This window comes from Narcine bancroftii, chromosome 11 (genome assembly GCF_036971445.1).
Source record: "Narcine bancroftii isolate sNarBan1 chromosome 11, sNarBan1.hap1, whole genome shotgun sequence".
In the NCBI taxonomy this organism is placed as follows: Eukaryota; Metazoa; Chordata; class Chondrichthyes; order Torpediniformes; family Narcinidae; genus Narcine; species Narcine bancroftii.
In genome coordinates this window covers 100,083,950-100,108,022 of record NC_091479.1, presented here as the reverse complement: position 1 = coordinate 100,108,022, position 24,073 = coordinate 100,083,950, and the positions used below count along the sequence as shown (strand labels likewise).

At 42.6% G+C, this 24,073-nt stretch overlaps 1 protein-coding gene across 4 annotated transcripts in view; it reads left to right on the top strand.

The window, feature by feature from the left end:
* Positions 1 to 24,073, top strand: part of LOC138746212 (thioredoxin reductase 1, cytoplasmic-like) — a 73,156-nt gene that overhangs the window by 6,892 nt on the left and 42,191 nt on the right. The window contains exon 2 of one of the 4 annotated variants that reach the window (XM_069904250.1): positions 1,265 to 1,340. The gene's annotated coding sequence lies outside the window, so the exon portion shown is untranslated. Of the gene's footprint in view, positions 1 to 1,264; positions 1,341 to 6,176; positions 6,200 to 6,236; positions 6,369 to 21,665; positions 21,690 to 24,073 lie in introns of those variants that run through there. The other 3 variants (XM_069904252.1, XM_069904249.1, XM_069904251.1) reach the window with 3 other exon arrangements.

Genomic DNA, 24,073 nt, shown 5'->3' with positions numbered 1-24,073 from the left:
GGACTGGACTCTGTGTGGCTGTGGAAGTTCTGGAGGTGAATCTACGGTGACTTTGGGGTCTCTCTTTTGCTCTTCTCTCTCTCTGACTGTAGGAGGCAATTCCTGCCGGTGATGAATCTGTCTGCCTTGCAGCAGAATAAGAGGGAAGTTCATGTAATATTACACTGTTTTATTACTATGATAATAAATTGAATCTTGAACCAACCAGATGGTATTTTCATCAACTTCCCATTTTCCATTAAACCTCCCCCCCTGCTCCTTCCCTCCAGTTCTTTCTCTCTCTCTCTCTTCCCTTTTCCTTCTGTCTCCTTTCTCAGAGCCAAATCAATTCCCATCTTCCTTCTTATCGTATCCCCATTAACTCCTTCGTCCATTCCATTCTCCTCCCCCTCCCAGCCTTTAATTCAGGTGCCTGCCTGCTTTTTGCTCATACCTTGAAGAAGGGCTCAGGCCCGAAACATTGGTCATATATCTTTAGCTCCTATGCTGCGCGACCGTTTGAGTTCCTCCAGCACCGACTGCACATTTTGGGATGCATCATGGCGTGCTTTGGAAGCTCAAGTGGCGAGAGATGTGGAGGTCTAGAGAAAGTGGCAAATCTAGCCAGCCCCATCAGAGGTGCCAACTGTTCATCCACTGAAGATGTCTGTGGGAGGAGCTGCCTCAAGAAGGCAGCTAGCATCATAAAGGACCCCCGTCACCACAGTCACAACCTCTTCTCGCTGCTCCTTTGGGCAGAAGTCCAGAAGCCTGCGGTCCGGCATCTCTGGATTCAAGAATGAACGAAAGGACTAGTGTGAACTCTATTTGAACTCTTGTGTTGTGCAGAAGATTACAACGTACTTTGTCAGAAGTAGAGGTGCTGTTTTCTCCCTGATCCACATTAAAACAGTCTAGCGTGGGGCCGCACAGTTGATGTAGTAGTAAGCACAGCATTATCACCGCACCAGCGACCCTGATTTCAATCTGACCTTGTCTGTAAGAAGTTTGTATGTTCTCTCCATATCTGGGTGGGTTTCCTCTTGGTGCTCCGGTTTCCTCCCACTTTCCAAAGATGTACAGGATTGGTAGGTCAATTGGTCACATGGGTGTATTTGGGTGGCATGGGCTCATGGGCCAGAAGGATCTGTAACTCTGGTGTATTTCTAAAAATGAATAAATTTGAAAAGAAGGAAAAAGATGCTGAAGGCAGAAATGTCCTTTCTCTTCTATGAAAAACCACACGGGATTTGGGATGGTGTCCACACCCACTGTTCAACAAAAGATGGCAGTAGCAGCTCTGCAGCGATGGACAGAGAGAGGGGTCTCTCACGTTAAGAATGGACGCGTGGATACATCTGGTATGTATGTAGAGTGGGGCTGAGTGTGAGAATGGATCAGCTCATGGAGCGGACTTGATGGGCTGAATGGCCTATTTCTGCCCCTACATCCTATGGTCTTATGGTATTCTGAAGGGCTTTTTCCCCTGCTGCATGTCTCTTTGACTGGTTTCAATGGACCTCTGTTCAAAGTATCCTTCCAAAAGTGATCCAGATTTGGATCTGATCTGGGCTCAGGTTGCCATTGGTCGGTGTGGCTGCAGAGGCTGTGGGAGCGCTGGAGGCAAATCCACGGACCCAGTGTTTCTAAGGGAACTCTCTTTTGTTTCTCTCTGACTGAGGGCATCGGGAAATGATTATGGCGAATCTTTATCTTCCTTACGATAGGCTGCAGGCAATTTTGTGTTAAATTACATTTCTGTTTGATTACATGACAATAAATAGTATTCAAAAATGTATGGGGGTTGTGGGGAAATTGGGTGTAATTGAGCTCATGGGCCAGAAGGACCTGTTACCTTGCAGTATGTCTAAATTTAAATTTGGTCTGATAACTTTATACCACCATACTCCATCACCAAAGTTCCACTGAGTGGTTCATGCTCTGGTGAAGGAATCAAAGAAAGGCATGACTGAGAAGCTTGCACTGCCGGTCTCCCCTACAGTCCCAGACATGAACCTTCAGGCATTCATCTTTATTCCTGTCCACCAAACCAGTCGTCATTCTGACAGCACTCAACCGCACCCTTCCTGATCTTTGGCAATGCTGAACCTATTGGTCCAAAGTGAGAAATAAAACACTAGATTTAAAAAAAAATTAGATTGCATCTGCTTGGGAAATGTGTCAGAGTGAAGTGCCTCTGTGTCAGACAGTGGTAATACTAGCTGCTTGCTGCAGGAATGCGCTGTAAATTTTTGCACAGTCATTATGATGCTTTCAGTCTCATTCTCGAGGGGGGTTGTTACTGACACCTTTGCCCTGAGGAGCTCATTCTAGCTACTACAATTTGGATATTTAACAAAACAGAGTAAATGATTTTACAAAAGACCAAACCTGTTGAAAACCTGCTTCATCTCGAAGTTTGTTGTGTGCATTATAAAACAACGTAATAACTTCCATGGTGCAGCCGAGATAGGTAAACTGGTTGACCGTTTTGAGTTTTGTGTGCCCGATGGAGATGTGGGGGGGCTGGTAGTCATGGTGGGGAGCTGGCTGATGGAGGACCTCAGTTTTCTTCAGGTCAACTTCCATTTCTAGAGAACAAAGAACCGTACAACACAGAAACAGTCTCCTCAACCCATGTGTCTGTGCCGATCCTTGATGTGCAAGTCAAACTAAAGATCTGCCTCATCCCTTTTGTATGCTATTTAAATTTAAAAATTTCAATTAGACATGCAGCATTATTAACATGGTTTACAGTGAAGTATTAAATAAAAAAAATTATAAAAAACAGTAGACATATAGCACGGTGACAGTCCCTTCTGGTCTATGAGTCCATGCCACCCAAATACACCAATTAACCTCCATCCTCTGTTTCAAAGGTGGGGAGAAAAGTGGAGCCCCCGGGGAAGACCCATGCAGGCAGAAGGAGAGCAGGCACACTCCTTACAGTGAGTGGCAGATTTGATCCCAGGTTGCTGGCGCTGTAATAGTGTTGCGCTAACCGTGCCACCCCACTTTCTTTCTTTGGCTTGGCTTCGCGGACGAAGATTTATGGAGGGGGTAAATGTCCACGTCAGCTTCAGGCTTGTTTGTGGCTGACAAGTCCGATGCGGGACAGGCAGACACGGTTGCAGCGGTTGCAGGGGAAAATTGATTGGATAGGGTTGGGTGTTGGGTTTTTCCTCCTTTGCCTTTTGTCAGTGAGGTGGGCTCTGCGGTCTTCTTCAAAGGAGGTTGCTGCCCGCCGAACTGTGAGGCGCCAAGATGCACGGTTGGAGGCGAGATCAGCCCACTGGCGGTGGTCAATGTGGCAGGCACCAAGAGATTTCTTTAGGCAGTCCTTATACCTTTTCTTTGGTGCACCTCTGTCACGGTGGCCAGTGGAGAGCTCGCCATATAACATGATCTTGGGAAGGCGATGGTCCTCCATTCTGGAGACGTGACCCACCCAGCACAGCTGGGTCTTCAGCAGCGTGGACTCCACTTTGAATCCTCCTAAATAATACTATAGTACCTGCTTCCATCACAACCCACAGCAGCCCTTTCCACGTGCCCACCACTCTCTGTGTAAAATATTTGTCTCCCTTAAAAGCGTGTTCTCTAGTGTGTGAATCTTCTGCCATATCTTGTGTGTCTCAATTAAATTGATGGCCTAACTTTCACTGAAGAGAATCCTTCATCTTGTAGCGATTAGCTTACAGACAGCGTGGGATTCAAACCCCGGTCCCAGTCGCTGTGCGGACTTCCACTAACCGCTACAAGATGAAGGATTCTCTTCAGTGAAAGTTAGGCCATCAATTTAATTGAGACACACAAGATATGGCAGAAGATTCACACACTAGAGAACACGCTTTTAAGGGAGACAAATATTTTACACAGAGAGTGGTGGGCACGTGGAAAGGGCTGCTGTGGGTTGTGATGGAAGCAGGTACTATAGTATTATTTAGGAGGATTCAAAGTGGGGTGGCACATTTAGCGCAACACTATTACAGCGCCAGCAACCTGGGATCAAATCTGCCACTCACTGTAAGGAGTGTATCTGCTCTACTTCTGCCTGCGTGGGTCTTCCCCGGGGGCTCCATTTTTTGTGGACTGTTGTCTCCGGATTCAAGATTAAATTTATTGTTATGTACACAAAAATATTTGACCTTTGTTTGCCCTGTTTATGCACACAAAGAGGTGCCAAATCCATAACCCTATCAAGATGAGAGGCAAGCAAAAGAGAATCCCTTCAGAGACACCGAGTGTCTGTGAATCCTGCCACCTCTTCTGATGCCACTGTCTCCTGTGTTCCTGTAACCTCCGTATCTTTACGACCCCCTGTCCGGTCCAGCGGTGACCTCCAGGCATCCGGATCAGCCTCTTGCTTGCGTTCGCCCCACATCCCACTAAACCTGCCCTATCCGTGCTGCAGTTCCAACTCTTGCGGGCAAGAACTACAGTTATCACTGCATAAGCTCCTCCTCCTGTTCTTGGAAAAACCTGAGACAGTGTCACTGTTGTCTTCTTCAAGAAAGAAGAGAATTCCAACTGTGTTGTTTCGGACCTTTGGCGCAACTCGTCCATGCCCACCAAATTGTCCACCTAAATTAAATTTCATTTGCCTGCATTTGGCCCACCTCTTCTCTTCAGGTGCCTTGCCGTTCGGCGTGGGCGATCATGTCTCTCCATCCATCGTGGTCTCTGACCCTCTGAATTGTAGTTGTTGCCGCCCCTGTTTCTAACCACGACGTTAATCCATCTATCATTTTCAATCCCTGTCTGCCTCTGTTTCGCTTTCCTTCCGGCTTTCCAGTTGTAACTAAATGTTCTAATGTATCTCTTCGCATGGTGTCAAAAGAATTTTGATTGCTGATTCTTTTAAGTAATTTGGTCCATATCCCTCTAAATTTGTCCAATCCATCTATGTGTCCAAATAAACGTCACTTAACTGTGACTGTATATCCCCTCCCACTTCCTCTGATGGCTTGTTCCAAATGCCCACCACCCTCTGTGTGAAAAAGGTCCCCTTTAAATTGTTCCCCCTTGCCTTAAACCTAGTTTTAGACTCCATACACAGAGTGGTGGCGGTGGGGGGGTGGCAAGAGAAGGGGCTGTGACCATTCAACATCAATGTCTCAGTAAAGAAATGCCTCCAAGGGAAATGCTGGCTACTATTCAGCTGTGGGTGAAACATGAAAGTCTGCAGATGCTGTAGATTTTAAAAAATATTTATCAAAATTTAGACATACAGCCCAGTAACACAGGCCACCCAATTGACCTACGATCCCCAGTACATTTTGAATAGTGGGAGGAAAGCAGAGCTCCGAGGGAAAACCCATGCAGACGTAGCGAGAATATACAAGCTCTGTAGAGAGAGTGGCGGGATTCGAACCCCTGGTCCTGATCATTGGCGCCTTAACAGCATTGTGCTAACTGCGCCATACCTTGATCATAGGAAAAAATGCAGAAATGCTGGAGGAACTCAGCAGGTCTGCAGCATCCATGGGAGGTAAAGAGATATAGCCGACCATTCGGGCCTGAGCCCTTCCTCAGTCAGAGTAAAAAGCAGGCAGATTCAAGGGAAGAATGGGCAGAGCGAAGATACATTGGACATGGATAGGAGGACAGGAGAGAAAGTGAGGAGTGGGGGAGAGGGGTGTGTGGAAGCTGAGCTGAGGGAAAGGAGAGAGAGCAAAAGGGGAAGAGAGAGAGAGGGATGGTGGGGCTAACAGAAACCGGAGAAGTTGAAGTTAATGCCATCTGGTTGGAGGGTACCCAGATGCAAGATGAGGTGTTGTTCCTCCAATTTGCAGGTGGCAGCAAGGGAATGGGACGGGGAATCGGAATGGGTGGCCCCTGGGAGATCCGTGCCATTGCGGCGGACAGAGCCGAGGTGCCCAACGAAGGATCTCGCAGTCTGCGACTGGTCTCTCTGATGTGGGGGAGACCTCCTCCAATTTACAATAGTTGGGCTGGGAGCAAGCAAGGATCTCGATTATACATTGTGCTTGACCATAAAGTATTATCAACTGCTCCACAGTGCAACTGAGAGCTGAGTCAGGAACCTACTTGAGATTAAGGAGGACTTTTTGGGGGAAGAAGGTCACATGGATCATTTGGGTGAGAATCTGCTGTGTGATTCATTCGATGCGAATGATCCTGCACATACTTTGATCTCCCTGGAGCTGAATGCAGCGACACGGTGTCTGGACCTCGGCCAGGGCGACGTTCATTGTCGGTGGGTGGTTGCAGCGACGTGACGCAGCTAGTGGGTCCCTCCTTTTGCGGGGCTGGGCCATGCTGCAGTCGCCGGTCTGCACAGCTCGGTGCCGGTTGCTCTGCGCTCAGACGCGGTAGACGGCTGAGCCGTGCGCTCTTCGGCGAGCAAGTCCACGGGCTGAGCCCAGGTAACCGGGGCAGGGGCGGGACGCGAGCAGGAGTGTGGGACCAGACTCTTTCCAGCGCGGGGGCTTTGGAAGGAGAGTGGGGTGGAGAAAGTGCAGGCAGGGCGAGACAGCGCAGCTCGGGGGGGGGGGGGGGGGAGGGAGGAGAGGAAGAGGGAGAAGAGAAGGAGAGGAAAGGGGGAGAGGAGGAGAAGGGGAGGAGAGGGAGGGGGAGAGGGAGGAGAGGGAGGGGGAGGAGAGGAAGAGGGAGAGGAGGAAGAGAAGGGGGAGAGAGGGAGGGAGAGGGAGGAGAGGGAGAGGGAGAGGGAGGGGGAGGAGAGGAAGAGGGAGAGGAGGAGGAGAAGGGGGAGAGGAGGAGAAGGGGAGGAGAGGGAGGGGGGGAGAGGGAGGAAGAGGGGAGGGAGTGGGGGGTTGGGTGGGGGGGAGAACCAGAGGCTCCTTTGCCCTGGCTTGTTGTTCTCCTTTTGGAACCTACCTGCCAGCTGCGTTGACACACGAGCCAGCCTGAAACTTGGGACGGGGGCAGCCAGCCTCTTTCTGTGCGGCTGCCAGCCCGTTCGTTTAAAACTTGAAGCGGATGAGCCAGTGTATTGGAGAAGCCCTTCCCTGGCTTAAACATTGGGTTTACAGCGAATGGAAACATTCTCAGTGAAAGATATTCAGGTGGAAATGGGGTGGGGGTCTACAAGGAGAGGCTGTGGGGTTGCCCAGTTTGGGAGGGGGGGGGGTGAATGTGCAGCCACAGACTCCGACTTTATTGTCTGGACCGTGCCCGTGGTTTCGCTGCACTCTAGCACCGGGCAAACATTGGTTGAAGCCACCTTTCAAAATAAATAAAAATAGGTCCAAGTCAGGCAGCTTCTGTGGTTCAGTCAGGAAACTGACGGCAGCGGGAAAGAAGCTGTCCTTGGGCCGCTGGGGGCTCGTCTTCAGGCTCCTGGTCCTTTTCCCCGATGGGAGCAGTGAGGAGGGCATGGCCTGGGTGGTGGGGGGCTTTGAGGAGAGAGGCCTGTTTTCTTTAGACGCTGCCTATGGAGTGAAGTCTGGTGCCTGTGAAGTTGCAGGCTGAGTTTACAGCCCTCTGGAGTTTTCTCCTGTCCTGTGAGTTGGCACCTCCATACAAGATAGTGATGCAACCAGCCAGAATGCCCTCCACAGTACACCCGTAGAAATTTTCGAGAGTCTTGGGTGACGTACCGAATCTCCTCAAACTTCTCGCAAAGTATAGCAGTTGGCGAGCCTTCTTCAACATTGCATTGGCACGGAAGCTCCAGGACAGATCCTTGGAGATGTTGACACTCTGGTGTTTGATGTTCTTGACCCTCTCTACCTACCGCTGAGCCCTCGATGAGGACTTCTTCATGTTCTCCTGACTTCCTCCAGAAGCTCACAATTATCTCCTTGGTTTTGCTAACATTAAGTCCAAAGTTGTCGTTGTGACACCACTCAAACGAGCTCCCCATGGCCGTTTGTGATTCTGCCAAAGTCTGTGGTGTCATCGGCAAACTTGTAGAGGGCATTGGAATTGTGCCTGGCCACACAGTCATGGGTGTATAATGAGTAGAGCAGTGGGCTAAGCCCGCATCCTTGGGGTGCACCTGTGTTGACTGTCAGTGAGGAGGAGTTGTCATTTCCAATTCGTACTGACTGTTGTCTTCTGATGAGGACATCAAGGATTCAGTTGCAGAGTGAGGTGCAGGAGCCCAGGGTTTGGAACTTGTTGACCAGCACAGATAGAATACAGAGCTTCCTGTTATGAAGAATGGCGATGCAGATGCATCAAAGGACTTGCTGGACAAATGAGTACTGGTGATGGGAGAATGGTTACTACTATAATCTTTCATCTATTCACAGGAATATTTAGGAATATTTGTAAAGGAGATGGAAGATGACCTCTTTTCATCTGGTAGTGAACATGTGCCTTTGGGACAAACCAGAATCAGGCGAGCACAGTTTAAGGATAAGGGGAAAGTTTCTTAGGACTGAGATGAGGAAAAATTTCTTCTCCCAGAGGGTGGTAGATCTGTGGAATTCTTTGCCACAGGAATTAGTTGAGGCCGGTTCCTTTTCAATATTTAAGAGTAGGTTAGATTTGGCTGTTGTGGCTAAGGGGATTAAGGGGTATGGGGAGAAGGCAGGAACTGGGTACTGATCAGCCATTATCATATTGAATGGGGGATTTAGGCTTGAAAGGCCAAATGGCCTCCTCCTGCACCTATTTTTCTATGTTTCTAGATATGCATGTGGTTGGATCACGACAGGAAGGACGTGGGAACCTTGGAAAGGATACAGAAGAGATTAACCAGGATGTTGCCTGGGTTAGAGTGTATGAGCTATGGGGAGGGGCTGGATGAACTTGCGTTGTTTTACCTGGTGTGACAAAACTGAAGGGAGACCTGATAGAAGTTTATAAATTTGGGAGGCACTGATGGAATGGACAGGAATGTTTATGTTTACAATGGGGAGGAAGTTTAAAGAGAAATGTGGGGACAACCTTTTGCACAATGTAGGTGCCTGGAGCAGGGTGGCATGATTAGTGCGGCACTATTGCAGCGCCAGCGACCTGGGTTCGAATCTAGCACTCTCTTTAAGGAGTTTATGCGTTCTCCCCGAGTCTGCATGGATTTCCTCCAGATGCTCTGGTTGCCTCCCGCATTTCAAAAGGAATGGAGGGAGGGGGGTCAGATTAATTGGAAATTTGGGTGGCATGTGCTTGTGCGCTAGAAGGGCCTGTTACAGTGCTGTATGTCAAAATTTTAAAATATAATTTAAGACTAGTGGTGGAAGCAGATATGATGGTGGCATTTAAGACTTGTAAAAAAATACAGTAATATGAAGTGGATATCTGTCAAGTGCAAACAGCAGATTTATTCTAACATTGCATCATGTAAAGTGCAAATTCATGATTCAAGGGATGAATTCTTGTGCTGTTCTATGTTCTAATAGATGTGGGAAATTAAGTATGATCCACCTGGGTGGGGATAGAAAAGTATCAAGAAAACGACCAAAGAAAGAAGCCCATTAATTGCTAGTGTATTTTTGGGTCACGCAGAACTAAAGCTTGTTTTGAGCCTTTTTTTGGGAGAGAATTTTAGCCTATACTTTTGTTCAGATATCGAGTTTTGATACTTAAATACAGTAGTTAATTGTTGGAGTTTCCTCATTTGAATGTTGCAATAACTCCATTTAGAAATCACCATGACTGGGCAGAAACCATTCTGTGGAGAGGAACTTGAATGTTTTCAGATGACTTAGTGAAGGAGTTACTGGAATAAATCATCCAACTATAATCTTGCTTTTGGAACTATGTTGGGATGTGGCCAGGAGCTGAGTAATGCTCTTCCCTTTGGGAAGATCAGGCTGATAACATTCATTCATTTGCTACTTTCTCACTCACTTCCTTCTCCTTGACTCCCTGTAATTTGAATGTCTGTCAATCTTAAATGTACTCAAAAGCAGACATTCAATCTTCCCATTCTCTAGGCTGGGATGTTGTGGACACAGTTCAAACCATCGCACAAACCTCCCACTCCCCTCGATTGACTCCTTGTGCGCTTCATAGTAAAGACTCGGGGTGGGGGGGGAGGGGGGGAGGGGGTGGAGTTGAAAAATGAAAGTCTAAGAAACTTCTTTCCCTCCCCACCTCCCCTCTTCCCTCTAGCTCTCTGTGTGTCTCTTCTTCCTCCACCCCCAACTTTTTCCTGCCTCCTTTTAGAACCAAAATCAGTTCTCACCTTTTCTCTGATCACACCTTTTGACTGGGCTCCTTCCCCCTTTCTCTCTAGTCTTTAATTCAGATGCTTGCCTGCTTTTTGCTTCAGGTCTGAACTGTTGGCAATCCATCTTTACCGCCTATGGTCGCTGTGAGACTGACAGATCTTCTGTCTAGCATTTATGTGTTTTTAAAAAAAACTTTTTATAGTTTAAAAAATCATTCCATCCCAGCCACACTCTCCACACCCTCCTCTTGACTGGAAGAAGATTCACATGCTCTCACACTGCCAGATGCAAGGACGCTATCAAACTCCTGAATGGATGGTGCATTGGCAAAATAATGTTGCCTTTCCTCTGTCCAACTGATTTCTTGATACATATCTAATACTTTGCAGTATTTGCTGCTGTACTGGGTATAGTTTGTCGAGCTGGATTGCATGCCACATAGGTTTTCCCAGTGTACCTTGGCACATGTGACAATGAATTTGCAAAGATTCACAACTTTGAACAAAGTTATTTGTCGTCCCCCTTAAATGAGTGTTCCCTTCTGGAACCCTCTAGTCGACGGGGGTGACCTATCTGTGGCAGCTGCCACGACAGTCCCCATCAATCTTGTTTCAATAAGATCGCCTTCTGTTCCTTTTGGGTGCCAATGAGCCACAGGTAAGCTTGCAAAGTAGATCATTCGCTGCTCTTGGCTTGTCTGCTTGTGGTCAGTGCTTCTTGTTACTTTTGAAGTGATATGTGTTCCTGCCACATGTCTTTTTGAACCACTTCTACAGGCTTCTCGGTGCCTGTGGAGGTGATGGATGTGTCATCGTCCTCTGGACTCGCCCCAGCCGGTTTGATGTTTTCCCCATGTCGTGTCGAGAGAGAGATAATGGAGACTAAAAGTCTACCTTATGGGGTGGGGGTGAGAGGAAAAGCAATGACCATCTATCCAGCCTCAATTGGATCAGGGAAGAACCTAATTCCTTGGCGATGTTGCAGTGACGAGTGGATGGTTTGCTGTGTTTCTCAACCTCTCTCAGTCTAAGGCCCACCTGGCTTCTGGCCTAACATGGCAATGACTGAGCAATATTTTCAAGTCAAAGGCAGCTCTATAAGAAACGCATCATTGTCTTATTTAAAGTATTTTGTGTAATATTTTGACAAAACCCACATGGAAACACGCTGTTGCCCACTGGTTGAGAACCACTGGAGGATTGAAAGGACCTAAAGTACGATAGGTGATCTCGTTGGAACCAACAGAGCTCAACAAAGGTAGAGAATGCTTCCAATTGCGAACTATTCTGAGCCATAGGAAATTAAAACTTGATCCATTTAAGACAGAGTACATTTTTCCCCCTCATTCCTCCTCACAAATTTCTGAGGACCCCCACACAGCATCTTCCAGCGACTCCTGTTGGGAAAGAGATACAGGCGTCCTACCGGACAGTGAGAATGCTGAATGACTGCTAAAACCACTCTACTATTTATTAGTAATATTTATTTTATGTACAGATGCTGTGTGTGTATATATGTATGGTTTGCATGTGTGTTAGGTCTGTACGTGTTTTGCACTGTTCTCCACCATGGACTGGATAACGTTATTTTGTTGGGTTGTACTGGAACCATCAGATGATGAATAAATTTAGAGACATTTCTGAAAAGATTGCGATGTGCCACATTACTTAATGCCCAAGGACATATGATGAGCATGTCACCCTGACGTGGCTAAAGTACAGTGTGGACCTGACTAGAACGCTCAGGTCAGATGTAAGTTTTTCCAAGGTTGAGCTCGATTTGGGATCGTGTGCTAACTACTCAAGACCAAGACGAACTGGAATTTCTTGCCCAGTCTTTGGAATGTTCTTTCCTGGCGTGTTGTTGATGTTCTATTCAGAATTGATTTTTGTTAGGCTTTTTGTGGGAATTTGGGGGTTACTGGAGCACAGACAATAATGTGGATTTAAGGACAAATATTGGCTCAGTAACAGCCAAACACTAGACGACAAAAGGCAAACTGTTTTACCTTTGCAATGCATTTCTCTTCCAAAATGGTTTTGCCCTCCTCTGCACCATGGGTCAGAATCAGAATCGAGAGTCATGAACATTTCACAGAATTTGTCGATTTGCAGTAGCATTGCAGGTGCTGTAATGGATTTGAGTTACTCTTTTTTTTTTAAATTTTTTATTTTTCACACCATAAATCACAATAGCCATGATATACACTTTTTCTTTTCCACACATTTACAGTGACTTTTTCTCCCTCCCCCCTCCCTCCTCCCAAGCCACCCCCCCACCCCCCCCCCCTCTCATCCATTTTAGGTATACAATCTAGGTTGCATTAATTCAGTTAGACAATGTTGTCATTCAACAAAAATACACCAGAAATTCTACTGAGTCCATTCTTTTCTTTTCTTCTCCTTCCATCAATTTAGGTAATGTTTGTTCCCGGTAGGTTTTCGCTATTGTATTTAATGTAAGGCTCCCATACTTGTTCGAATATTTCAATATTATTTCTTAAACTATATGTTATTTTTTCTAATGGAATACATTTATTCATTTCTATATACCATTGTTGTATTTTCAAATTATCTTCCAATTTCCAGGTTGACATAATACATTTTTTTGCTACGGCTAGGGCTATCTTGACAAATCTTTTTTGTGCATCTTCCAAGTCAATTCCAAATTCTTTATTTTTTATGTTACTTAGGAGAAAGATCTCTGGATTCTTTGGTATATTGTTTTCTGTTATTTTATTTAATATCTGATTGAGATCATCCCAAAATTTTTCTACTCTCTCACATGTCCAGATTGCATGAATTGTTGTTCCCCTTTCTTTTTTACATCGAAAACATCTATCAGATACTGTTGGGTCCCATTTATTTAACTTTTGCGGTGTAATGTATAGTCTGTGTAACCAATTATATTGTATCATACGCAGCCTCGTATTTATTGTATTTCTCATCGTTCCAGAGCATAACTTCTCCCATGTTTCCTTTTTTATCTTTATATTTAAATCTTGTTCCCATTTTTGTTTAGTTTTACCATTTGTTTCCTCATTTTCCTTTTCTTGCAGTTTAATATACATATTTTTTATAAATCTTTTGATTAACATTGTATCTGTAATCACATATTCAAGGTTACTTCCCTCTGGTAAACTCAAGTTGCTTCCTAATTTATCTTTCAAGTAGGATCTCAGTTGGTAATATGCCAGCGCTGTATCTCCAGTTATATTGTACTTATCTCTCATTTGTTCAAAGGATAAGAATCTACTTCCTGAAAAACAATTTTCTATTCTTTTAATCCCTTTTTTTTCCCATTTTCTAAAGGCAAGGTTGTCTATTGTAAAAGGGAGTAGCTTATTTTGCGTCAATATTAGTTTTGGTATTTGGTAATTTATTTTATTTCTTTCTACATGAATCTTCTTCCATATATTGAGGAGATGGTGTAATACTGGAGAAGTTCTATGTTGTACCAATTTTTCGTCCCATTTATATAATATGTGTTCAGGTATCTTTTCCCCTATTTTATCTAATTCTAGTCTCGTCCAGTCTGGTTTTTCCCTTGTTTGATAAAAATCTGATAGGTACCTTAATTGTGCGGCTCTATAATAATTTTTGAAGTTTGGCAATTGTAAGCCTCCTTGTTTATACCATTCTGTTAATTTATCTAGTGCTATCCTCGGTTTCCCCCCTCTCCATAAAAATCTCCTTATTATTTTCTTTAACTCTTTTTTTTTTTTTTTTTTTTTTTTTTTTTTTTTTTTAAATTTTTTATTTTTCACACCATAAATCACAATAGCCATGATATACACTTTTTCTTTTCCACACATTTACAGTGACTTTTTCTCCCTCCCCCCTCCCTCCTCCCAAGCCACCCCCCCATCCCCCCCCCTCTCATCCATTTTAGTTATACAATCTAGGTTGCATTAATTCAGTTAGACAATGTTGTCATTCAACAAAAATACACCAGAAATTCTACTGAGTCCATTCTTTTCTTCTCTTCTCCTTCCATCAACTTAGGTAATGTTTGTTCCCGGTAGGTTTTCGCTATTGTATTTAATGTAAGGCTCCCATACTTGTTCGAATATTTCAATATTATTTCTTAAACTATATGTTATTTTTTCTAATGGAATACATTTATTCATTTCTATATACCATTGTTGTATTTTCAAATTATCTTCCAATTTCCAGGTTGACATAATACATTTTTTTGCTACAGCTAGGGCTATCTTAACAAATCTTTTTTGTGCATCCTCCAAGTCAATTCCAAATTCTTTATTTTTTATGTTACTTAGGAGAAAGATCTCTGGATTCTTTGGTATATTGTTTTCTGTTATTTTATTTAATATCTGATTGAGATCATCCCAAAATTTTTCTACTCTCTCACATGTCCAGATTGCATGAATTGTTGTTCCCCTTTCTTTTTTACATCGAAAACATCTATCAGATACTGTTGGGTCCCATTTATTTAACTTTTGCGGTGTAATGTATAGTCTGTGTAACCAATTATATTGTATCATACGCAGCCTCGTATTTATTGTATTTCTCATCGTTCCAGAGCATAACTTCTCCCATGTTTCCTTTTTTATCTTTATATTTAAATCTTGTTCCCATTTTTGTTTAGTTTTACCATTTGTTTCCTCATTTTCCTTTTCTTGCAGTTTAATATACATATTTTTTATAAATCTTTTGATTAACATTGTATCTGTAATCACATATTCAAGGTTACTTCCCTCTGGTAAACTCAAGTTGCTTCCTAATTTATCTTTCAAGTAGGATCTCAGTTGGTAATATGCCAGCGCTGTATCTCCCGTTATATTGTACTTATCTCTCATTTGTTCAAAGGATAAGAATCTACTTCCTGAAAAACAATTTTCTATTCTTTTAATCCCTTTTTTTTCCCATTTTCTAAAGGCAAGGTTGTCTATTGTAAAAGGGAGTAGCTTATTTTGCGTCAATATTAGTTTTGGTATTTGGTAATTTATTTTATTTCTTTCTACATGAATCTTCTTCCATATATTGAGGAGATGGTGTAATACTGGAGAAGTTCTATGTTGTACCAATTTTTCGTCCCATTTATATAATATGTGTTCAGGTATCTTTTCCCCTATTTTATCTAATTCTAGTCTCGTCCAGTCTGGTTTTTCCCTTGTTTGATAAAAATCTGATAGGTACCTTAATTGTGCGGCTCTATAATAATTTTTGAAGTTTGGCAATTGTAAGCCTCCTTGTTTATACCATTCTGTTAATTTGTCTAGTGCTATCCTCGGTTTCCCCCCTCTCCATAAAAATCTCCTTATTATTTTCTTTAACTCTTTGAAGAATTTTTCTGTCAGTTGTATTGGCAATGCCTGAAATAAGTATAGTATCCTTGGAAAAATGTTCATTTTAATACAGTTTATCCTTCCTATCAGTGTTAGTGGTAGCTCTTTCCAATGCTCTAAATCGTCCTGTAATTTTTTCATTAGTGGATTGTAATTGAATTTATATAATTGGCCTAGATTTTTGTTTATTTGCACACCTAGGTATCTTATTGCCTGCGTTTGCCATCTGAATGGGGATTCCTCCTTAAATTTTGAGAAATCCGCGTTATTCATAGGCATTGCTTCACTTTTATTTACGTTTATCTTGTATCCCGACACTTCTCCATATTCCTTCAATTTCTTATATAGTTCTTTTATTGAAAGTTCTGGTTCTGTTAAGTACACTATCACATCATCCGCAAACAGACTGATTTTATATTCCCTGTCTTTTATTTTTATTCCTTTTATATTATTATCTCTTCTTATCGATTCTGCTAGTGGTTCTATAGCTAGCGCAAACAATAATGGTGATAGTGGGCATCCCTGCCGCGTTGACCTGCTTAAGTTAAATTGCTTTGATACATGTCCATTTACTGTCACTTTCGCTAACGGTCCCTTATATAATGCTTTAATCCAATTAATATACTTCTCCGGTAAACTGAATTTTTGCAATACTTTGAACAAGTAATTCCATTCTACTCTGTCGAAGGCCTTCTCTGCGTCTAAAGCAACTGCTACTGCCGGTGCTTTATTTCCTTCTACTGCATGAATTAAGTTAATAAATTTACAAATATTGTCTGTTGTGCGTCTTTTTTTGATAAATCCAGTTTGGTCTAAATTTACCATTTTCGGTACCTGTTCTGCTAATCTGTTCGCTAACAGTTTAGCTATTATCTTATAATCTGTGTTTAGCAGAGATATTGGTCTATATGACGCTGGTGAGAGTGGATCTTTCCCTTGTTTTAGTATCACTGTAATTATTGCTGTTTTACATGAATCTGGTAAGTTTTGTGTCTCATCAATCTGGTTGATTACATCCAGGAGGGGCGGTATTATTAGGTCTTTAAATGTTTTGTAGAATTCTATTGGGAGTCCATCCTCTCCTGGTGTCTTATTATTTGGTAAATTTTTTATTATCTCTTGTATTTCTACTGTTCCAAATGGTTCTGTTAATTTATTTTGTTCCTCTATTTGTAGTTTTGGTAGTTCAATTTTAGTCAAAAATTCATCTATTTTCCCTTCTTTCCCTTCGTTTTCGGTTCGGTATAATTGTTCATAGAATTCTCTGAAGTTTTCCTTAATTTCTTTTGGATTATATGTAATTTGTTTGTCTTTTTTCCTTGTTGCCAATACCATTTTCTTAGTTTGCTCTGTCTTAAGCTGCCATGCTAGGATTTTGTGTGTTTTTTCCCCTAGTTCATAATATTTCTGTTTTGTCTTCATTATATTCTTCTCCACCTTATATGTTTGTAATGTTTCATATTTTATTTTTTTATCCGCCAATTCTCTTCTTTTGGTTGTATCTTCCTTTATTGCTAATTTTTTTTCTATGTTTATTATTTCCCTTTCCAACTGCTCTGTTTCCTGATTATAGTCCTTCTTCATCTTGGTTGCATAACTTATTATTTGCCCTCTAATGAATGCTTTCATTGCGTCCCATAGTATAAACTTATCTTCCACTGATTCCGTATTTACTTCAAAGTACATTTTTAATTGTTTTTCAATAAATTCTCTAAAATCCTGTCTTTTAAGTAGCATGGGGTTTAATCTCCATCTATACATTCTTGGAGGGATGTCCTCTAGCTCTATTGCCAATAACAGGGGTGAGTGGTCCGATAATAGTCTAGCTTTATATTCCGTTTTCCTAACTCTCCCTTGAATGTGGGCTGATAACAGGAATAGGTCTATCCTTGAGTATGTTTTATGTCTAGTCGAGTAGTATGAGTATTCCTTTTCTTTTGGGTTTTGTTTCCTCCATATGTCCACAAGTTTCATTTCTTGCATTGATTTAATTATAAATTTGGTTACTTTGTTCTTCCTGTTAATTTTTTTCCCCGTTTTATCCATATTTGGATCCAAATTCAGATTGAAATCCCCTCCTATTAGTATGTTCCCTTGCGTATTAGCTACCTTCAAAAAGATATCTTGCATAAACTTTTGATCTTCTTCGTTAGGTGAATATATATTAAGTAGATTCCAAAGCTCTGAATATATCTGACATTTTATCATAACATATCTCCCTGCTGGATCTATTATTTCCTCTTCTATTTTAAATGGCACATTTTTGCTAATTAATATAGCCACTCCTCTTGCTTTTGAATTATACGATGCTGCTGTTACATGTCCTACCCAATCTCTCTTTAATTTCTTGTGCTCCAATTCAGTTAAGTGTGTTTCTTGGACAAATGCTATATCAATTTTTTCCTTTTTCAGTAAATTTAGTAGTTTCTTCCTTTTAATTTGGTTATGTATTCCATTAATATTTAGAGTCATATAGTTCAGCGTAGCCATTTTATATTTTGTTTATCTTCTCTTTCCGTTTTTCCATCATTACCTTTCCTCCTTTTCCATTTCTGTTTTCTTATTTTCAACTCTTTACCAGACAACATTCCTACAACATCCAACATTTTCCTTATTCTCCTATTTCTATCTTCTTTATCCCCAATCTCCCCTTCCCCTCCTGAGTTGCCCTTTATCCCTTGTCGGACAACCACATCTCCCCTCTCCATTTGGATTTGCGAATCCACTCGCAAGCGTCAACTGATTTTGCAGTGACCGCTCTTTTCCCCCACCCAGCCCCCCCCAGAAAAGATTTCGCTTTTTATATGTCACAAAGGTCACTCTTTTAATTCCCTCCTTATTCTCTCTATTCCATTACCTTCCCTTATTAATTCTTGTCTATACTCTCTATGTTTTCTTCTAATTACAGATACTTTCACATATGCCCATTGTCTCTATTCACTCTTATACCTCTTTACCCGCATACATATCAATCGTGGTCATTTTTACCCTCCTTACCCGTCTTCATCCCTCAGTCTATTTTTGTCTTTACCCACATACATATCAATCGTGATAATTTTTGCTCTCATTACCCGTCTTCATCCCTCAGTCTATTTTTGTAATTGTTCTGCAAATTTTCGTGCTTCTTCTGGATCCGAGAATAGTCTGTTTTGTTGTCCTGGAATAAATATTTTCAATACCGCAGGATGCTTCAGTGTAAATTTATATCCTTTCTTCCATAAAATCACTTTTGCTGCATTGAACTCTTTTCTTTAGGAGTTCAAAGCTTATATCTGGATAAATGAAGATTTTTTGCCCTTTATACTCCAGTGGTTTGTTGCCCTCTCTTACTTTTTCCATTGTCTTCTCCAGTACCTTTTCTCTTGTAGTATATCTTAGGAATTTTACTACAATAGATCTTGGTTTTTGTTGTGGTTGTGGTTTAGGGGCCAATGCTCTATGTGCCCTTTCTATTTCCATTTCTTGCTGTAGTTCTGGACATCCTAGGGCCTTAGGGATCCATTCTTTTATAAACTCCCTCATATTCTTGCCTTCTACATCTTCCTTAAGGCCCACTATCTTTCTGTTATTTCTTCTGTTATAATTTTCCATTATATCTATTTTTTGGGCTAGTAATTCTTGTGTCTCTTTAGTTTTTTTATTAGATTCCTCCAATTTCTTTTTTAAGTCTTCTACCTCCATTTCTGCTGCTACTGCCCGTTCTTCCATCTTGTCCATTTTTTTCCCCATTTCTGTTAAGGTCATATCTATTTTATTCACTTTCTCTTCTGTGTTGTTTATTCTTCTTCTTAAATCATTGAATTCCTGTGTTTGCCATTCTTTAAATGACTCCATATATCCTCTAACAAGAGCAAGTATATCCTTTACCTTGCCTTTCCCTTTATCTATTTCACTGTATTCTTCCTCTTCTTCTTCCTCTAGGTTGACCATCTGTTGTTTCTTTGCTGCCCTTTCCTCCTCTTCTTTCTTGTTTCCATTGTCTTCTGTGGTCTCTTCTTGCTGCAGGTGTTCTGCAGCTGTCGTTGCCGGCTGTGGAGATCGACTCCCCAGCTGTCCCCCCTCCCGTCGGTGTGTTTTTTTTCATGCGCATCGCGCATGCGCGAGGAGTCGCGCATGCGCGGTTGCGCACTTTTACTCGGCTCTGTGAGCCATTGTTGTAGTTCTCTTTCTACCGACCTGAGGTAGTGGGGCCCTCTCTCCACAGCGGGCCTCTTCGGACAGGTAAGGCCTTCACCTTTTTTCCTCCGTTGTCTTCTCTTCCTCTCTTCTTTCCGTTGATTTTGATTTTTCTCCTTTTGTCTCCATCTTCTTTCCACCTTTATACTCACTTTTCTTTAACTTGTATTTCTGTGCCTTTGTATTTTCTCTTGTTTTTCCCGACTTTTCTGGAGAGGGCTGGAGTTCACCGTCCGGCCACTACTCCATCACGTGACTCCCCTGGTTTTGAGTTACTCTTTAACGTTAAACTATATTTTTCATGTATAAAAATGTCTTAGTGAAGTAAATTATAGTTCAAATACTGTATCTGTATTCTTACCTGTGGGTTGGTACAGGGTCACAGCACATTTATAGAGAACTTTTCTTTTCAGAGAAGAGAGTTAATTCCCAGAGTTGCTGTGTCTGGGAAGGGCAGAGCTAATGAATTTGAAGTGGGTCTTAATTATTCAAGAACTGCATTTAATCAAAGCCATTTAAGCCTCTTGAACAGGTCAGAGCTTGTTATGGATATGGAATGGCTTTGAAAAAGGAACAGAATTTTGGTAGAAATAAAACTGATGATCATGTGGTTTCCAAGAATTGGGACTGACCTTGGTTATAATGTAATAGTCGCATGATTTGGAGAAATATATTACTGAATTCAGACATTTTGAGTTCCGTTTTGGAAGAGTTCAGTTTGGACAGTACAGAAGTCAAAACCCCTGTGATACAGGGGTTGAAACCTTGTGAAGGACAGGGTAGAGTTACAGTAACCAGAATTGGTGCTGTTGTGTGTTACTCCTGGGAAAAGGGGAACAACGAATCAGTGGCTTTTGAAATCAGGAAGATCGTTTTGCTGGCTCTTTGGAAAAGAGGACAGATTTGTACTAGGTCTGTTTTTGTGAGGCTGCTTCGTTTAACCCTTGGCTGGGTTTTTGAATTCATCCTGGAAGAAAATAGCTACATTGTCAGTAAAGAGACCTGAAAATGTGATGTTTAAAAGCACTTTATAATTATTTCTGAACTGAGAATTTAAGATTAAAACTTTTGAATTTCTCATTGTCTGGTGGATTTTCCATTGCTGTTCCTGTGTTAGTGTTAACAAAGTCCTTTTAGTCCCAAAAATAATTGAAAGGGTTGTTAGTTCACAACAGTGCAAATACTGCCTCAATTACATTTAAAAAAAAAAATTAGTGCAAATAGGGTTCATCTTGGGTTAACAAGTATTGACATCTTGGAGTGAAACACAAAAGTCTGCAGACACTGTGATTGTAGTAAAAGCACACAAAAATGCTGGAGGCCCGTCTCACAGAGCCTGTAGGAGGTAAAGATATATAGCCGATGTTTTGGGTCTGAGCCCGTCTTCAAGGCATGAGCAAAAATGAAGCCTGAAGGAGTATTGACTTCTGATTAGCTGCCCACTGTGATGAAGTTAATGTTTGAAATTGACCACTTCATACGGCCACCCCATTATCAGATTCCAGATTTTGAATCTGGTTTTATTGTGGGTTTACTTTTTGCCAGTTAGCGTTGGTGTAGACAAAGAAACTACTTGGAATGAAACTGTACTTCTCATTTTACAAATATCAAAATGTTACATTTGCTGATTTCTGGAATTTACGGTATTTTTTTAAGCTTTAATTTTAGACATGCAGCATGGTAACAGGCCCTTCCAGCCCATGAGCCTGCACTGCCCAAATACCCCAATTAACCTACAACCCCGTATGTTTTGAAGAGTGGGAGGAAACCCACACAGACACTGGAAGAATGTACAAACGCCTTGCAGACAGCGGTGGATTCTAATCGAGGTTGCTAGTGATGTAATAGTGTTGTTCTAACCACGCTGTTCCAAATGTTATCTGTAAAAGAATCGAACTGCAGATGCTGGTATTTAAAGAAAATCTGCAGGAAACACTTAGCAGGTCAGGAGTATCTGTAGAAAGCATCGATGTTTCAGTATGCAAACACTTTAAAATAACCCCTGATTTCTCGTTCAACCTCATTTGAGGTTGAACGAGAAAGTCTGCAGATGCAGAGGTTGAATGCAGTACCACAAATGTGCTGGAGCAACTCAGCAGATCACGCAGCATCCATAGGAGGTAAAGGGTAACCAGCATTTCGGGCCTGAGCCCTTCATCAGAAATAAACAAAAAAAAAAGGGATTCCATAAAAAAGGGAGGTGGGGAGAGGTGGGAGGTGGGGAGAGGTGGGGAGGTGGGGAGAGGTGGGAGGTGGGGAGAGGTGGGAGGTGGGGAGAGGTGGGAGGTGGGGAGAGGTGGGAGGTGGGGAGAGGTGGGAGGTGGGGAGAGGAGGGAGGTGGGGAGAGGAGGGAGGTGGGGAGAGGAGGGAGGTGGGGAGAGGAGGGAGGTGGGGAGAGGAGGGAGGTGGGGAGAGGAGGGAGGTGGGGAGAGGAGGGAGGTGGGGAGAGGAGGGAGGTGGGGAGAGGAGGGAGGTGGGGAGAGGAGGGAGGTGGGGAGAGGAGGGAGGTGGGGAGAGGAGGGAGGTGGGGAGAGGAGGGAGGTGGGGAGAGGAGGGAGGTGGGGAGAGGAGGGAGGTGGGGAGAGGAGGGAGGTGGGGAGAGGAGGGAGGTGGGGAGAGGAGGGAGGTGGGGAGAGGAGGGAGGTGGGGAGAGGAGGGAGGTGGGGAGAGGAGGGAGGTGGGGAGAGGAGGACAGGTTAACAGGTAAGAGGTGGATACAGACCTTGGTCATCTCCCCCTTCACTTCTCAGCCTCTTTCTAGCTGCCCACCTGTATCCCACTGCTTGCCTATTGGCCTGTCTTCCTCCCTCCTCTCCACTTGCTCCTTATTTTCCTCCCTCTTTAATCAGGCATTAGCCTGTTTTTTTAAAAAAAATCTTGTACCTGGCAAAGGGATCAGGCTCAACATTGGTCACCTGATGCTGTGTGGCCTGCTGAGTTTCTCCAGTTGCCAATCTATTGTAGGTCATTGGCCAAAAAATGAGTCGTAGTTTGTCTCAACCAAGTCAGCAACAAGTTCTGTTTCATAGCAAAGGTGTATGGGGGACGCAAGGCAAATTTCTTTAAGTGGTAACAAAAATTAGAACATTTAAATACCGGCAAAACTTGCAAATGTAGCTTTTATTGTTTTTTTTAAACCTTCAACTGAATTCACATTTTCCAGTGACTGGTAGAAATTGATCTGGTGTCTAAGTCATTAGGTTAGACAAGTGATTTTCAAACTTTTCTTTCTTTCCACGTACTGTAAGGTAAAACATCATGAGATGGGAATGTGTAGGGAGTTACCCTGTACAGGGCAGTAACAAGAAGGGGAGGTGTCCTTGTACTCCTGTTAGGTAAAACATCATGAGATGGGACCGGAGAAGGAGTCACCCAGTACTAAGGAGTAACAGAATGCATCCTTGTACTTACAAGATAAGAGAGACATTGATGGATTGAGAGGCAGGAAGCTAGCAGGGAAAGGATAGCAACAGTTTTAGTCATTGGACAAGTAATGATATGATGATGTTCTAAGCATGTATCCAAGGGTATAAAAAATCACCATTTTGCTGATAACGGCAGAATGCATTCTCCGACTAACTTTGTTAGTCGCAAGTGTTACAATCCGGTAATAAAGAACAAAGAACCCTGATTTCGACTCAGTCTGGTGTTTGTCTCACTCATTCATGAACAAAGCAGACCTAACAGTACATACCACCGTAGGTAATCCCTCTGCCATAGGGATTGCTTAAAGTGGTCTGTGGGTGGGAAGGCAAGGTTGAGAACCACTGCTCTAGACCCAATAGTTACTGAAATATTTTGCTTGAGAAAAATTGTTGTTGGCCCATTTCCTTTGGAGTTATGAAACCTTGCACATAACAAGTCAATGAGGGACGATTAAAACAGTGGTTTTCAAACTTTTTCTTTCCACCCACAGACCACCTTAAGCAATCCCTTACTAATCACAGAGCACCTACGGCATAGGGAGTACCTAAAGTGGGATGTGAGTAGAAAGAAAAAATTTGAAAGCCACTAGCTGTTAGACTGTGGAGTTGGTAGAATAACAGTGTATTCACTTCCCTTGTCGAATAGATTTTGACAAAGAGAACTGGTTGTTTTATTCCACATGGAATTAATTGTGTGTCTGAGTAAGTGAACTTGGCAAAGTGCAAAAATGTATTTTAACATGGTCAATGTTTTTTTATTTTACAAGTTGGGACTCAGAAGTTGAGGTTGTTTACAAGTTTGAGCTGAGGATTGGTGATTAAACTTCAAGTCTACGGAGTCAAGAGAATTGGGATGATTTAATTATGATCAAAGCCTCTTGGTGTTTGCTGTGCATGTTTTTAAAAATAGAAGGGGGTGTCAGGGGGAGCAGGAAGGAAATAAGTATTTAATTCAGCTCTGAGTTAAACCAAGGCAACGAGATTAGGATTTGTTGATTTAAGCAAGAGAATCTGCAGACGCTGGGATCGAATGCAGTGCACAAATGTGCTTGAGAAATGGAACAGGTCATGCAGCATCC